A 15,847-nucleotide genomic window follows, 5' to 3' on the forward strand; every position below is an offset into this window, starting at 1 on the left:
ACTCTATCTCTGCAATATGCTTTTGAAAAAGACATGGTATAATTATATGTAGCACTATGAGACTTTTGTGTTTATAAATATTTCCAAAAGCCTTTGAAATTGTTTGTAAATCCAAAGTTTATAAATGACTTATGAAATCCACAAATTTGCTAAATATGTTTCTGTATTTTCATATTACGCTCTATGATTTTTCTTTCTATGTGGTGTAAGTCAAAGAAAATGATATACAATATGACTAGATGGGACTAAAATTTCCAAACAAAAGAAGCATCTGTTTTTCTAATTTAGTTTTTGCATTTATGTTAGTTTCACAATTGGTTACACTGCAAACAATGTGGTTCAAATGACAATGACATTGATTACAATTCTACTTTGCACTAAGAGCACTTTTTATCCACGACTGTCAACTCCTTTAACTAGCAATAACTAAGCCTTTCTGCACCTCTGTACCTTGGGTATTGTTTTATCCAATCTGAAGCACATTGAACTGTAACTTTGCAGGAGGCTGACACAGTTTTCATGAAGCCAGAGATGGCTAGAATTTTAAAGAATGTGTTGCTTATCTTTTGATGTGCATTTTAAAAGTTTTGAGCAAGCTACTTATGACTGTGGTTTCTCTGTTATGCTCATCTTTCTAGTAGTTTGAAATGATTCCTACCTAGTTCAGGGACCACTGGCCCGGTGAGCTTTGTCTCATCATTAATTCCTATTTTCTTTATGTTTCTGTGCAGTGTGTTCCTACTTCCTCTCTTAGCCAATGGAAGAGGCTATGTCATAAATGGGCAACAAGCCTTCCAAGTATCATCCCACCATACAGATCTTTATTCCTAGGATGGTTTCCATCAATTGCTTTAGTCCAAAATTTCACTTTACAGATCATCGAAGTATTCATGTCTACACCTCAATTTTTTTTTAAAAGATTTTATTTATTTATTTGACAGAGAGAGAGACACAGTGAGAGAGGGAACACAAGCAGGGGGAGTGAAAGAGGGAGAAGCAGGCTTCCCACTGAGCAGGGAGCCCGATGCGGGACTTGATCCCAGGACCCCGGGATCACAACCTGAGCCGAAGGCAACTGCCTAACGACTGAGCCACCCAGGTGCCCCTACACCTTAATTCTTAAAAATCTTTTTTACCTCTATGCTGTATCCAAACAGACTGAGTCCTTCAAACAGGAAGGAATCTGCATTCTTTGTATCTCTCTGTCTTATTTATTCATTCTGCAAATACTTCTTGAGTAACCATTATGTTTAAAATAGTATCCTCAGTGCTGGTGCATAGGAGCAACTAAACATGATTTCCTGTTTAAGATATTTATTGTCTCAATAAGGTAAGAACTCTAAGGAAAACTCATTGGCAACTGAGTTGACTAGTGTACTCTACTGAAATATTTTCACACTGTAATTTGTATCTATAATATTAGAACATTTACATTGTGTAATTTCTACAGTTACAAGATCTCTAGTACTGATGACTACCGTTTTGTACTTTTTCTGTTGAGTAGGAATTGTATTACTCTATGAACTAGAAATGGAAAACTCTGAATCATCTCCCAAGGGTTTTGTTTTTACTGTGATGCCTTTAAGGATTTCATTAGTTTTTAGTTGTGTATTAAAATACCACTTTTATCTTATAAGTAAGCTAAGCTTAATGGGCATTTTTTAAAATGACAAGAACAAGATGTTATAATAAGGTATTAAATGGAGATCATTTCTCAACAGTGAAACCAGACCAGCTTTAATGTATGCTTTATCAAATGGTATTCTCTACTATAGCAAGGAGAAATTGCCAGCTAAACTTAATACCTCAATGAGAGAGCCAAAAATGGCTTACTACCTGAATTGTTTTCATGCAATTTTTTACATTCCCAGATATGTAAATCTTATTTGAATGGCCTTATAATAAAGTGGATAACCAAACCCAATTCTGGAGTCAAAAACAGTTGGGTATAAAACCCATTTTTGCTTCTCATGAGTTGTATAGTTGTGGGGAAATAATTTTGTCCCCTGAAAACTCAGTTTTGCTATCTGGGGAATGGAATGATAAAAAGTATATTAATGAGTTAATGATGGATACTTAGAAAAGAGCTTAGCACAAAGCAACCACTCAAGAAATGTTAGCTAATGCTATTATAATAGGTGTCAAATAAATTACATTTTTGCTAAATTTATTGGAACAGATAAATCAAGTCATATAAGATCACAGATGAATTAGTAAATTATTAACTGATTAGGAAGAAACTGATCCTTTTGGTGATTCTAAATCTATCCTTATTATGCAAAGTCTCAGCACAGTTTTACTGAAGTTACTATAGCGTTGCTTAGTAACTATAAGAGACATTTAGTCATCACTTCATCACAACACCACTGTCACGTAGATAATATAGTATCCATTTTAAAAGTGAGGAGACTGAGGGTCAGAATGCAAAAGTGATTTTTCAGGGTAAAACAACTGTGAAAGGGGCTGTCCTGGGATCTAGGTGCATTAACTTCTACACATCATATGCTTTCCAATAGCCTGTAGTTCTAATTAGCATTATTTAAATACAGTTAGCGGGCACCTGAGTAGCTCAGTCAGTTAAGCTTCTGCCTTTGGCTCAGGTCATGATCCCAGGGTCCTGGGATGGAGCCCCGCATTGGGCTCCCTGCTCAGCAGGGAGTCTGCTTCTCCCTCTGTCTCTCCCCCCCACTTGTGCACTCTCTCCCTCTCTCTCTCGCTCTACTCTCCCTCTCAAATAAATAATCTAAAAAATATATATATATATACATAATTAGCAATTAAATTTGTCAAAAGAGTCAAATCATCATTGCTGATCTAATAATTATTAAGTGTCTATTACTTGCTAAATACTATGTACCAGTCCTTAATACATATTTTTAAAACATAATCCTTCAGTCATTAGCTATACTTACTGGGCATCACTTCTGCTGCTATACTAGCTAGAAAGAATATTCTAAAGATGATGCATTCCTAACTATAAAGAGCTTACAATGTTATAAGGGAAAGGCACAAATAATCATATTATAGTAGAATATAATGTGTCACCATAATGGATTTTCATCCCATTATCCCCATATTATAGATGTAGAAACAGAGGCTTAGTGAGAAACATAAGCAGTTATAAGATAATGATTAATATGAGGAACAGTCCGGATTCAAACTCAAATCATTTTACTGCTTATCCTTTTTAAGTTTTCAATATGCCATGTCTGTATTCATTGCCAGCAATGGATTTCTGATGCTTAGAGACACAGCCCTTTGTGTAGCTGCATCTTTACTGGTGTGGCTTTAGACCTGTCTGGCTCCAACGTTAAGGGAATGTTTTATAATACAGAATGAATATAAAATATGCCAAACAATGTTGCTTGCATACTAACCACCATTCCCCACCTTTTCCTTTATTAAAAAAAATTGTTCAAGTATCTCATACTCATGCATTTCTAGATTCCCCTTAGCTCCGGATAATAAATCATGATTGGTCACAGGACCAGGACAAGCTCATCTCCCTTGATAATTTAGGCTAAGGTCCTATCATTCAGTTCTGGCAAATAGGTTGAGAAGAGACATCTGCTGGGAGCCATCTGGATAGAGTCCATTCAAGAGATACACAGAAGGGAAAGACTCCATTTTATACCCTTCTCTATTTTGTAGCCATCTTGGATCCATAAAAGACAAAGTTACTCACTGAAGATGACAGATCAGAAAGAGAGAAAAAAGTTAGGTCATTGATGATGTCAATATGCCACTGAATTATTCAACTCTCAAACCACTTTACCTCCAGATTTCTAATTATGTGAAATAATATTTTACTTATTGCTTAAGTAACTTTGTATTGGATTTTCTAATTTTTTTACAGAAAAGAATTGTAAAAAGGTATTTTTGTGGGATTCATCACATAGGATCTTAATAAAAAAAGTTTTCTTTTTCCTTATTTGAATTTTTCTCATGTTTCCCCCTCCCTCCTAATATGACATTTTAATGACAGGTACATCTTACAGTCGTATTAGGGTGTCTAAGATGAAGTTTAAATTATTTTATTGGGCCAAAATTTGGCTATCAAGCCATGATTTGTTAATAAGGCTATAGTTACTGGGCAAATATGAGATATTCAAAGATACTTATGGATTGTTTGGCTTTAAAGACATCTTAATCCAGAAATATGTCTGACTGTGTAAAAGTACAGAGCAGGATCAGGGCAATAAACCTAATTGCCATATATAAATTTGGACGGCAAATCAATCAAAAAATGATTCCCTTTTACTCAATTTTATTGCAGGAATAGGAGGCAAATGCAACTAGAAGGAAATAAAAACATTCAAGAGAAATAACAGAATATTTGCTATGTATATGTGCTAAGCTGTACTGTTCTGATACTTAGTCAAGGTGTATCAGTACTGTAGGAGAGGCTGTAGAAAATAAGTACCTATATGCTATCATTCTTTGTGTGTGACTCTAGGGTAGATGCTTAAAATACAAAAAGAGGGACGCAGCATAGTCTTTGCCTACAGAGTAGCCAACACATGGAAATGGCAATTAGTGGACAAGTGACTGAATAGCTACAATATACAGTCATAAGTGCTAAATAGAGATGTGCCAGGCAGGACTTCCAGGGATGCTTAACTGTCTGAAAATTGATGGTAGTGGATTACCAGTGGTTTAGAGAAAAGTTCCACAGAGAAAGAAGCACTTGATCTGAATCTTAAAGAACGCACTCAAGGAACTGCAAATAGCTTGGATAGCCAGAATGCATCTTCCATGTGGCAGTGTGGAAGGAAATTAAGGTGAAGAGGTGGCTTAAGAGCCAGATTGTGAACAGGGTAAAAATCATAAGAAACTACATTAAGGTACTGAGGAATGGAATTAGCTAATCTGTAGGGTGTCCATTTAACTCTTTAACTGTATCATCCAAACTAGAATAATTTTTAGAGTGAAAGAGAGCACGATTAATAATTGTGATGGATAATAGGTATAAATGAGGACTGTTTGGGGGTAAACTAGGGTGCACACCATATTAGTCAAACTAGAATATATTCAAGAGCTTTTTATTTGACAGAAATAACAAGTAACAGTACATAGTGGCTGATCTGTTCTGGGAGTGGTGACTGACGATAAAGAGGGTAATATCCTCAGGCTTCTGATGTAGGCAAGACTAATGGTAATTACTTTCACTGAGGTAAGAAATATGGAGGAAGAAACAGGCTTTCTGGGAGGGAAAAGGAGTTATATTTTAGACATATTGAGTTTAAGGTGCTTGTAGGACATTTAAGCAGACATGTCTATAGAAATCTGAAATGTGGATTAGGGAACCAACAGTGAGATAGTCAGTACTAAGATAAAAATTGGGCAATCATTAAAGTAAGATGGGAGTTCAAGCTGTGGAGAAGGTAACTTTTGTTTTCTTTTCTCACTGTATACAGGAAGAGACGATAACTAAAAAGAGAACTCTCATGAATAGAAACAACAACAACAAATGTGTCATATGAAAGGAAAGAATCCTACGGAAAAAAGGGGAAAAAAGATAATCAAAGAGACAGGAAGAAACCAAATTTTAGGATAGATACCAAATAGCTATCTTTAGTTTTGTCCATATGCCTGTGAAAACAAACAAAGGAAAAACCTCATTCAAAACAAAGTTGGGAAGTCCTCAAGGGAAAGCTCTCGTGTACATACCACTCATCAAAGCTAGCTACATACTCCAGCAGGAGGAAAGAAGATTTTCTCCTTTCCCAGCAACAAACCAGCCAGTGAGAACCACCACAACTCAGCCAATCACAGGTCTCCTCAACTCCAAACTCTCACTGTCCTCCAAGGAACTCCTTCCAACTTTCTCCTTTCCTCTACAAAAGAATGTTCCTCTCCTTTGTTCTCCAGAATTATCTATGGTTTGTCATAGTTTGTATGTCCCAAATTGCAAATCCTCTGCTGTACCAGAAGAAACTCATTTTGCTCATAATGGACTATTTTATATTTAAGTCTGAGAGTGCCTATCCCCTTTATCTGGTAACAGTGGTGGAAGTGTGGTAACAGAGTTACCTTAACTATGAGAACCCCATCCCCTGCACTCCCTGTCTCCTCTGTCTCTCTCAATCTCTCTCCCTCTCTCTCTCTCTCTCACACATACACACACACACCCACAAACACACACACTTCAGCACCACAACTGATCATTTGATGCCAATTACAGCCCATCTGTTCCAGGTAATGATGATTATTAATTCAGGGGTAGTCTTGTAACTTTAATCTTTCCCCAAGGCATTTTGATCTTGACATAATTGGCACATGAAGGCATGGTAGTGAGAGGTGAATTATTCTAATACCAGAGTTCAAAAGGGACTATCCATGAAATCCTAACTAAGATCTACGACTCAACCCTGATTCCTGTACTTCTTAAGCCCTGATTATTCTGTCTTTCCTTAGATTCTAACCTTATAGTAAGCTTGCTTTTGTTGTTGTTATTGTTGTTTATTTATTGTTTATTTGTTTTGGTTTAAGTTATCTATGACTGGTTTCTGTTGCCTGCAATCAAAGAACTCCAAAAATACTAAAATAGGTAACTGGAAGTGGAGTGTTACATTTAACCATGTCTAACGAATTGCTGGTTGAGTAGTACAGGACAATTAATTATTGTCTCAAGAGACATTGGCAAACTTCTAAAAATAGCAACAAAGCATCTGCTTAACCTATTATCTTTTGCATTTTGTGATTAGACTATTTGCTAATGAAGTTGAAGCTTTACAATACTCAACATCAAAAATGTCAGGATGTTGGAATGTACAGGCTTCTCAGTGTAGTCTTTAACATGGTTCTACAAGAAAAGGAAATATTTTTTTCTTTTCTTTCTTTTCTCAGACCCAGTCTGAGTTGGGTCATGTGGAAGCAGAAAAGTAAGACTATGTTAGTCTGCCTTAAAAAGGGCATTTATGGGGCGCCTGGGTGGCTCAGTTGGTTAAGCGACTGCCTTCGGCTCAGGTCATGATCCTGGAGTCCCAGGATCGGGTCCCGCATCGGGCTCCCTGCTCGGCAGGGAGTCTGCTTCTCCCTCTGACCCTCCCCACTCTCATGTGCTCTCTCTCATTCTCTCTCTCTCAAATAAATAAATAAAATCTTTAAAAAAAAAAAGGGCATTTATGACTTTGGCTAGCAGTTTAAGGTGGTTGAAAGTTTGCTGTGTGAATGGAAAGTTTGATATGGTGCTTGTTGGAAAAGCCAGATTCTTTTTCTCTCACTAAAATTAATGTGAATGTAAATAGGGACAAAGGCATTTGGTGGTAGATAAATTTGGGAACAAAGAGGAACTAATGAAGATAACAAGAAGGGAGGAATTGACCACCTCGTTTTTTTACCACAGACCTCCTGCTGTATATCTTCTGTTCTATAAATAAAAATTATTACCACTAACCTGAAAAAAAGAAAGAAAAGAAAAAGAAATTCATTGGTGTATGGCCTGGTCACAAGTGAGAATATTAGAGTAAGAATACTTTACAATTGTTGCCTATTGCTTATTAGTATTGGTATTTTTCTTGCCTGAGAGAGATTTAAGATAGCACTTAGGTTCATAGGTCTTGACTTATCAAAATTCTGAGTTTGGTTACTAACCCAGGAGTCACAAAAATACAAATAACCCAGCAGTTGTCTAAAATCATAGGGAGGTTATACAGCCAAGGAATCCCCAAATCTGGCAAACTGAGGCTTATGTTTCTTCAATGCTTATACCATTTCCTGGTTCCAAATCCCAGTAGAGGGCAATGGATACGGAGAAGCCTCTCATGGAGGGAGCTAGGTCAGTTGATCAAGGAGCTTATTCATCTGCCAAGGCAGACAGGCTTTGCAATCCTTGCCCCTCAGGGTATGCTATATGTCCCCACCCATTTACTCAAATACATCACAATCTCTTTTTCCATTGTGTTGTTGTATACTACATTTCCTCTATGTATCTCTTTTCCACTTTATTTCAGAGGCAATCCTACACATACTTCAAATCCTAGCATAAGAAAGATTTTCCTAAAGCCCAACCCTCCCAATCCCAACCCCCACTGCAGCTAGTGCATTCCTATACTTCTGTAACTTTTTTTTCTATACGGTTCTTTTCTCCACTATAAAACTATGTATTACTTTAGGTGAGAATAAGTTGCATTTCCCTTTGTTTTTCCAGGGTTTAGTCCAATATCTGCCTTCAAAATTGCAAATTAAAAATATTATTAAATGCTCAACAAATGCTCTTTGAATGATAACAAAATAAATTAGTATAGACCATTCACTCAAGAAGACAGGCTGTGAAAGAAATGAGTGGAGATTGAGGGCTCAATAATTAATGAATCAAGCATTAATTGTGAGCACTAATTAAGGTCTTACCACGCCCAGGTACTCTTTTATGAGCTTTATATTTTATTAACTCATTGAACTTTCAAAATAATCCTTCTTCAAAGTATCTACAGTTATTATCCCCAGTTTGCTGATGAGGAAACTGAAAAATAGAGATATTAAATAACTTGCCCTAAATTATACAATTCACAAGTGTCAGAGCAAAATTCAGTCCCAGGTAGTCTGACTTCTTAACCCACTTCTATTAACCACTACTTTATATTGCCTTTCTTGACTATGAAAAACCTCAGTGCAAAGTCCACTTATTTTTGAAAATTTATTTAAATGTTTATGTGCTGTACAGAAACAACTCAAACCAGCAGGTTATTTGAGTTTTATCTAATTGTGAGTTTTTTAATGCTATCTAGACAGCTTATTTGTACTTCAGACAGCTTAACACTTAACCTGTTGATTATATTCTATAAAACTAAAAGTGTCTTTTATATTCTATCTAACATATAAGAAAATAAAGCAGATTATAAGTCATAGCAAATCCCACCATAAACACTGGTATGAAGTAAGTGATACGTCATAGGAATATTTCAGCAGCAACTACATAGAATTTTTTGTGATTGGAACAGAGGGTTCTTTAGAATTATGTAAACTTGGCTGTGTTAACTGGCTATTGGTTCTTCTGACTAAACTTCTGATTAAATAATAATGATGACTTTCTGAATTCTATATCTGAAACTAATGATATTCTATATGTTGGCTAATTGAATTTAAATCAAAAAAATAAAAAATAAAATACCTAAATGTTCATATATTTTTAAAGTAAACCAAACTAATAAGCAGCAAATTAATTTGAATTTACTGTTTTGGTTAAACTAACAAATTAATTACTGTCATTTACTTTCTGACTTTATAATTCTCCAAAATATCCCCTACTCTCAACATCATTTTGAACTAATCATTTTTTAAAGATTTATTTATTCATATGAGACACAGAGATAGAGAGAGCATGAGTAGGGGGACAGGCAGAGGGAGAGGGAGAATCAGACTCCCTGCTTGAGCTGGGAGCCAGATGTGGGGCTCGAAGCCAGGACCTGGAGATCATGACCTGAGCCAAAGGCAGACAGACCGTTAACCACCTAAGCCACCCAGGCGCCCCTTGAACTAATCATTTTTTGTGTGAAAAATTTCTTGAATGGTAAAAGAAATATAAATTTTCATTGTTAAAAACTGTGATATAAAAAAATCAAAACCACAACGAGATACACCTCACAGTGATCAGAATGGCTAAAATTAACAACTCAGGAAACAACAGATGTTGGCAAGGATGTGGAGAAAGGGGAACCCTCCTACACTGTTGGTGGGAATGCAAGCTGGTGCAGCCACTCTGGAAAACAGTATGGAGGTTCCTCAAAAAGTTAAAAATGAGCTACCCTGCGGCACCTGGGTGGTTCAGTTGTTAAGTGTCTGCCTTCGGCTCAGGTCATGATCCCAGAGTCCTGGGATGGTGCCTTGCATGGGGCTCCCTGCTCAGCAAGAAGCCTGCTTCTCCCTCTCCCACTCTCCCTGCTTGTGTTCCCTCTCTCGTTATATCTCTGTCAAATAAATAAATAAAATCTTTAAAAAAAAAAAGAGCTACGAAGCAATTGCACTACTAAGTATTTATCCAAAGGATACAAAAATAGTGATTCAAAGGGACACATGCACCCCAATGTTTATAGCAGCAATGTCCACAATAGTCAAATTATGGAAAGAACCCAGATGTCCACTGACAGATGAATGGATAAAGATGTGATATATATATATATATATATCTTTTAAATGAGAGAGAGAAAGTACAAGCGTGGGGAGCAGCAGACAGAGGGAGAAGCAGGCTCCTCACTGAACAAGGAGCCCGATGTGGGACTCGATCCCAGGATTCTGGGATCATGACCTGAGCCAAAAGCAGAAGCTTAACCAACTGAGCCACCCAGGCATTCCCCCCCACCTTTTTTTTTCAGTGACAGGCTTATTTTTTACTCAATACATTAAATATACTAATCAGAAAAGTCACATACTATAAATCCAGGAAAATACACAAATATAAATGTCAGAATCTGTCATTTGTCTTCTTCCTAGAGTAAGGTCATGTACACGTGGAAAGAGGGCGGGAAGAGAGAGAAGGTTCAAGGAGGTGGGAAAGACTTGCCTGGGCTGGTGGAGGCCGCCCCTCCCTCTCAACCCCCACTCCCATCTTGGCCTCTTCCTTCCTATATTTACTTCCTGTATTTACATTATTTTAATGGAATATTACTCAGCCATTAAAAAGAATGAAATCTTGCCATTTGCAATGACGTGGATGGAACTAGAAGGTATTATGCTGAGTGAAATAAGTCAGTCAGAGAAAGATAATGATCATATGATTTCACTCACATGTGGAATTTAAGAAATGAAACAGGAACATAGGGTAAGGGAAGGAAAAATAAACTAGGATAAAAACCAAGAGGGAGGCAAATCATAAGAGATTCTTAATTATAGGGAACAAACTGAGGGTTGTTGGAGGTGAGGGGGGTGAGGATATGGGGTGATTGGGTGATGTACATTAAGGGCACATGATGTAATGAGCACTGGGTGTTATATGCAACTGATGAATCACTACGTTCTACCTTTGAAACTAATAACACACTATAATAACTACCTTGAGTTTAAAAAAAATAAAAAAAAACCCAAAACTGTGATGTAAATGAGAATTGATATTTTGAGATATTTTCTTCCAATCTTTAATTTTGTAAATTTAGGGTTATAGATACCTTGATAGCAGAATGTATTTAGGTAGACACAGACATAGATGCAGTAAAAGTATCTATTTTTAGACATCTTCACTTTTCACTTGAATTTAAAAATTTCCATGTTATTAAAGACTTTTTAAAAAGCTATCAAATAGAACATTCTACAATTAATTACACTATTCCTCTATTGCTGTACATGCAGGTCATATTCAGATTTTATTTTTATAATCAGATAAATAATAAAATCACTATACATAAATCTTTGTTCACATTTCTGATTGTTACTTGGGGATTATTTTTATAAATAGAATTACTACATCAAAGAATGAAAAATGTTTTAGCTTTATTTTTATGCATTTTAAAGTTGCTTTTCTGAAAGATTGTCCTAAAAATTGTCTCACTAGAAGTGTGTGAGAATGTTATTTCATACCTTTGTCCAATGGGAAAAAATAATTAAAAAAATGCTAATTTGGAGAGCAATATTTTTATCATATCCACACTTTAATTTGCATCTTTTTTGTGTGTTGAACTTTTTCATATATGTATTGACTATTTGCATATTTTCTGTAACATCTTTTGTTCATGTAATTTATGGTCTTTTTCATATTGATTTTTGTGTGCTCATCAGGTAGTATGGCTATTAACACTTTGTTCATTTTTTTTGTGACCACTATTTTTATGACATTTTTTAAATCTCATGTAGATATTTTGGGTTTCCTTTAATTTTCCCATGCTAAATGTTTTGACTATTGCAATTATTAATGAGATAAAGTACCTGAGTTGTGTCACTGAAGTTGTGCCAGTAATAAATAGCTTAAACACTGGCAAATAACTGGACAGGTGACTGGATTTTTCATTTTTCTTATTAGTAATATCAGTGTCTCAGCCTCCACTGTAATATTTAGAATATAAGTGTTTAGAATGAGTAAACACTGATTTAAAATGAAAGGAATTGAGCAAGTGTGCTCTTTACTGATTTTGTATTGCAAACATTCTGCTTAGTAGAGATGAAAATAAGGTTTGACCTTCAGTTTTCTGCTCTAATCATTGGCTTTATTCAAAGAAAATTTTAAGCAATTAAAATGGTATCAGTTGCAAGATTCAATATAAGCAAAAGTGGCTCTGATCTATTTGCTATTCATTTAACAGTGTGATTCTGCTCTCAGAGAGGTTCATACTTGCCAGAACATTGTAAATCTCTCAGCTTCAACCTATAGAATGCTTTCCAGATATGCACAATGTAGGTGTTTTTGACTTTTGGAGAAAACCGAGTTTGGCTGAATAAACTATTAAAATCATATTCCAAGCTGGGCAGTAATTTAATTAGCTTAATACAGAAAGAATTTAATGAAATAAATGACAAAGCCAAATATATTATAATCTATCTAAATATTACTTAACCTTTCCTAGGATTCATATTCATTGTTCTTAGATGTTGTTCTTATTTACATGGTGTACATATCATATGATTATACAATTATTAAGTTAAGACTTTGGTCTAATTGAAGTGACAGATATTTTTGACTAACTGCTTGTTTCAGTGTATACAAAAAATATTTGAACCCAAGCATCATAGGGTCCTTATCATCTTATCTTTCAGCTAAACTCATATTGCAACAATCCTGTGTGGTTGTTTGGAGGGAAACATTGGGAAAGACTGTTGGTAGACTTATGAATACTGCCAAATACTTTTTCACTGGGATATTAATTTATTGTAAATAACTAAGTGTAATACACTACAATATATGCGATGTGGGCCACACAAAATAATATTTCTAATTATATTATAATCTATCACTATATTATAGATTATAATATAATTATATGTATTGCTAGAATCCATAAATACATTGTAATTATGCACTTATCATCACACAATAAATTTCCTGCAATTATTTTAGAACCAAATGAACATAATCTCTAAAGCAGAAGTGCTCAAGCATGTGTAATGCTATGCCCAGGGTACAGCTGGTGAACCAATAAAAGATGACACAGTGATGGTATAAATGTTGTTGGAAAGTTTAGGGCTATATTTTTTAATACTGGATGTTTCAGATGTGAATACAATAAACTTATAACCTCAAACCTGTTTTCCTTAGTTCCTCTGGCTAGCTGAGCAGATACCCCCTCGTCCTCACACCTCCATGAGTCATATTCCCCAAGCTGCACACCTGAAGGAAGCAAATGACCTTTTCTTATTCAGTAGCGTTGTTCTTCCTCTAAGATGCATCTTCTCCATTCTAGTCACCACTACTAGTCTAATTCAAGGTTTTTGTGCCTCTCCCCTAGATTACTGCAGCAGCTTTCTAAATGGTCACTTTATTTCTAGTCTCATTTCTAATAGCTATCAGATTCATTTACTTAAAGTATAAATCCAGCCATAGCATCCCTCTAATTTAAACTCATAAGAAAAGAAATGGAACTCTAATATATTGCTGGTAGGAATGTAAAATGGTGTAGCTATTTGAAAAAAAAAAAAAAAGTTGGCAGTTTCTTAAAAAGTCAAGTATATACTTACAGTATGACCCAAGAATTCTTACCACCAAGTATCTACCCAAGAGAAATGAAAGAATATGTCTGTGCAAAGACTTGGATGTGAATGTTTATTGCGGTGTTATTTATAATAACCAAGTAAACTCTTGTAGTAGTGGTGGCGGTCCCTTATGCATTCTAGACTATTTCTTGAGTCTATGCCTTTGCTCATTCTCCTATACATGAAACACCATTCCCCAATATGCCCCGCCCCCAACTCCTTTACCAAACATGCTTCTTACTCATCCTTTAAGCTTTAGCTCATGCCACATCTCCAAAGAAACTTGTCTTGGTCTCCATGTTCATCCCTCCAAACCCCTCACCACAGAACGAAGTGCTGTCCCAAAGGCTCCCATAATATCTCCAGACACCAAACAATATACATTTATACAGCTATTTTTTTATGAATCTATCTCCTTCTTTAGATTCTGACTTTATCATTATTATTACTTTTGGTATCTTTAGAACCTAGCACAGTCCTTGGCAAGACATAAATGCTCAAAATGTTTGTGAAATAATTAATACATACAGCTGCTAGAGATACAGAATCCATGTTTATGGGGCATTCTCATCCAATCTGACATGAACTACTTCTTCAACTTTATTTCTGGCAGCTGAATTCCAGGAGAGATGACATAATGACATCTACATGAGATCACAGGTTAAAATATTTCATTTATGGACTCACATCAGTTCATGTTTTCCAAAATGTGAAATGGCAATCTTCTGACCAAATCCATCACTTGCACATAGGATGGATCAAGTGTATGTGTGTTGTGACTGGTGACTCGCAATAATGATAGATCACACTGCCTAACAGGCTGTCATTTCCTGACATGATTTACAGTTCACAGTAGAGACCACAAGAGAAGATGAACGGCCACTTGGGGACCACCTGTTACAGGTGAGGAATGTAATATCATTTTCAGCTGTTAGGAAATCACCTCATCAGGAGGGTTTGGAAGCTAGTCGATAGGCAGTGAGTAAACAAATATGCCAGGCAAACTAAACACCACCAAATGACGGATTTCAGACATGGGAGTTCAGGCAAAGCTAGAAGTTTCACACTGCTTCATTTAGTATTACTAGAACTATGTAGGGGATTGTGGCATTACTAAATTCTGCTGTACATCGAAATGAAGCCACAAAAATGAACACTATTTCCTAGGGCAGTAATACCAAGACAATATCATTCTATACAGTATAAGTGATTTGTTTGTTTCAAGGCTCTAAGGATTATGATTGAAAACAAAATGCATAGCAAATGTTCTAATACAAACTGTGAGCAGAAACATGTTATTTATTCATAAGCCTACAAGAAAATACAATAAAATCTTTTAGAAAAGGGTAGAAAGAACAATGTGTAACCTTATGAATTTTTGGTGTGGGCTCACAGATTGTTGAATAAAATTCCATGCACCTCTGTAGGGCTATCTATTTCAGATTTGTGGAGAGGGCAGTGAAGTCTTCCTAAAACTGCACAGAATTTCCTAAAAATGCCAAGGGAGACTGGCTACACAAGGAACTAGAGCTTCTATTGGTTGCAACATGGAAGTTTAATTGTTTTTGCTCTGGTTTTCATTTTAAAATTTATAAAGAATACAGGAAGTAATTAAAGATGGCAGAGAAGAGACATTTCTGCCCTGCTCTTTGAAACCAACTTAAAACCAAATTGCAGAACAAAGAAGCAGAAATGAAAACTTGGAGTGCTGCCAAAGTGTTGTGAAATTTATATCCAGGTGAAATGAGGAAAGCAGCAGGAGGTGCAGGTCTTCATGTTGCAGGAAGCAGGCAGAATTATCCAAAGGTAAGTTGCACTTTCTGAAAGGTCAAGTCAATGACCTCCTCTTTGGAACAGCAAGGGCTCAGTGGCTGTGTATGATGTTGAGCCATCACTAATTCTATTGGGCAGAATAGAATGACAGAAAAGGTGAAGCTAAGTACAGTGCCTGCATATCATTTTTTTTTTAAAGATTTTATTTATTTATTTGACAGAGAGAGACACAGCGAGAGAAGGAACACAAGCAAGGGGAGTGGGAGAGAGTGAAGCAGGCTTCCCATGGAGCAGGGAGCTCGATGCGGGGCTTGATCCCAGGACCCTGGGATCATGACCTGAGCCAAAGGCAGATGCTTAACGACTGAGCCACCCAGGCGCCCTGCCTGCATATCATCTTTGCAGGGTAAAAAAAAAAAAGGTAACCAGCCTGTGTGTGTAAAAGGGCAATCATGGGGGG

This window comes from Mirounga leonina, unplaced genomic scaffold, assembly GCF_011800145.1.
Source record: "Mirounga leonina isolate KUSES-001 unplaced genomic scaffold, KU_Mleo_1.0 Mir_173, whole genome shotgun sequence".
Lineage (NCBI taxonomy): Eukaryota > Metazoa > Chordata > Mammalia > Carnivora > Phocidae > Mirounga > Mirounga leonina.